This window comes from Oncorhynchus gorbuscha, unplaced genomic scaffold (genome assembly GCF_021184085.1).
Source record: "Oncorhynchus gorbuscha isolate QuinsamMale2020 ecotype Even-year unplaced genomic scaffold, OgorEven_v1.0 Un_scaffold_2104, whole genome shotgun sequence".
Lineage (NCBI taxonomy): Eukaryota > Metazoa > Chordata > Actinopteri > Salmoniformes > Salmonidae > Oncorhynchus > Oncorhynchus gorbuscha.
In genome coordinates this window covers 25322-28029 of record NW_025746696.1, presented here as the reverse complement: position 1 = coordinate 28029, position 2708 = coordinate 25322, and positions in this window count along the sequence as shown.

Here is a 2708-nt window from a genome sequence, read left to right as displayed (position 1 = left end):
AGTGAGTACGGTAGTGTAGTAAACAGTGAGTACGGTAGTGTAGTAAATAGAGTGAGTACAGTAGTGTAGTAAACAGTGAGTACGGTAGTGTAGTAAACAGAGTGAGTACAGTAGTGTAGTAAACAGGGTGAGTACAGTAGTGTGCTAAACAGGGTGAGTACAGTAGTGTGCTAAACAGGGTGAGTACAGTAGTGTGCTAAACAGAGTGAGTACAGTAGTGTAGTAAACAGAGTGAGTACAGTAGTGTAGTAAACAGAGTGAGTACAGTAGGGTAAACGCAGCGAGTACGGTAGTGTAGTAAACAGAGTGAGTACGGTAGTTTAGTAAACAGAGTGAGTACGGTAGTGTAGTAAACAGAGTAAGTACGGTAGTGTAGTAAACAGAGTGAGTACGGTAGTGTAGTAAACAGTGAGTACTGTAGTGTAGTAAACAGAGTGAGTACAGTAGTGTAGTAAACAGGGTGAGTATGGTAGGGTAGTAAACAGAGTGAGTACAGTAGTGTAGTAAACAGTGTGAGTACAGTAGTGTAGTAAACAGAGTGAGTACAGTAGTGTAGTAAACAGTGTGAGTATGGTAGTGTAGTAAACAGGGTGAGTACAGTAGTGTAGTAAACAGAGTGAGTACAGTAGTGTAGTAAAAAGGGTGAGTACGGTAAATCAAATCAAATCAAATCAAATTTTATTTGTCACATACACATGGTTAGCAGATGTTAATGCGAGTGTAGCGAAATGCTTGTGCTTCTAGTTCCGACAATGCAGTGATAACCAACAAGTAATCTAACTAACAATTCCAAAACTACTGTCTTATACACAGTGTAAGGGGATAAGGAACATGTACATAAGGATATATGAATGAGTGATGGTACAGAGCAGCATACAGTAGATGGTATCGAGTACAGTATATACATATGAGATGAGTGTGTAGACAAAGTAAACAAAGTGGCATAGTTAAAGTGGCTAGTGATACATGTGTTACATAAGGATGCAGTCGATGATGTAGAGTACAGTATATACATATGCATATGAGATGAATAATGTAGGGTAAGTAACATTATATAAGGTAGCATTGTTTAAAGTGGCTAGTGATATATTTACATCATTTCCCATCAATTCCCATTATTAAAATGGCTGGAGTTAGGTCAGTGTCAATGACAGTGTGTTGGCAGCAGCCACTCAATGTTAGTGGTGGCTGTTTAACAGTCTGATGGCCTTGAGATAGAAGCTGTTTTTCAGTCTCTCGGTCCCAGCTTTGATGCACCTGTACTGACCTCTCCTTCTGGATGATAGCGGGGTGAACAGGCAGTGGTTCGGGTGGTTGATGTCCTTGATGATCTTTATGGCCTTCCTGTAACAACGGGTGGTGTAGGTGTCCTGGAGGGCAGGTAGTTTGCCCCGGTGATGCGTTGTGCAGTCCTCACTACCCTCTGGAGAGCCTTACGGTTGAGGGCGGAGCAGTTGCCGTACCAGGCGGTGATACAGCCCGCCAGGATGCTCTCGATTGTGCATCTGTAGAAGTTTGTGAGTGCCTTTGGTGACAAGCCGAATTTCTTCAGCCTCCTGAGGTTGAATAGGCGCTGCTGCGCCTTCTTCACGGCGCTGTCAGTGTGAGTGGACCAATTCAGTTTGTCTGTGATGTGTATGCCGAGGAACTTAAAACTAGCTACCCTCTCCACTACTGTTCCGTCGATGTGGATAGGGGGGTGTTCCCTCTGCTGTTTCCTGAAGTCCACAATCATCTCCTTAGTTTTGTTGACGTTGAGTGTGAGGTTATTTTCCTGACACCACACTCCGAGGGCCCTCACCTCCTCCCTGTAGGCCGTCTCGTCGTTGTTGGTAATCAAGCCTACCACTGTTGTGTCGTCCGCAAACTTGATGATTGAGTTGGAGGCGTGCGTGGCCACGCAGTCGTGGGTGAACAGGGAGTACAGGAGAGGGCTCAGAACGCACCCTTGTGGGGCCCCCCGTGTTGAGGATCAGCGGGGAGGAGATGTTGTTGCCTACCCTCACCACCTGGGGGCGGCCCGTCAGGAAGTCCAGTACCCAGTTGCACAGGGCGGGGTCGAGACCCAGGGTCTCGAGCTTGATGACGAGCTTGGAGGGTACTATGGTGTTGAATGCCGAGCTGTAGTCGATGAACAGCATTCTCACATAGGTATTCCTCTTGTCCAGGTGGGTTAGGGCAGTGTGCAGTGTGGTTGAGATTGCATCGTCTGTGGACCTATTTGGGCGGTAAGCAAATTGGAGTGGGTCTAGGGTGTCAGGTAGGGTGGAGGTGATATGGTCCTTGACTAGTCTCTCAAAGCACTTCAAGATGGCGGAAGTGAGTGCTACGGGGCGGTAGTCGTTTAGCTCAGTTACCTTAGCTTTCTTGGGAACAGGAACAATGGTGGCCCTCTTGAAGCATGTGGGAACAGCAGACTGGTATAGGGATTGATTGAATATGTCCGTAAACACACCGGCCAGCTGGTCTGCGCATGCTCTGAGGGCGCGGCTGGGGATGCCGTCTGGGCCTGCAGCCTTGCGAGGGTTAACACGTTTAAATGTCTTACTCACCTCGGCTGCAGTGAAGGAGAGACTGCATGTTTCCGTTGCAGGCCGTGTCAGTGGCACTGTATTGTCCTCAAAGCGGGCAAAAAAGTTATTTAGTCTGCCTGGGAGCAAGACATCCTGGTCCGTGACTGGGCTGGATTTCATCTTGTAGTCCGTGAT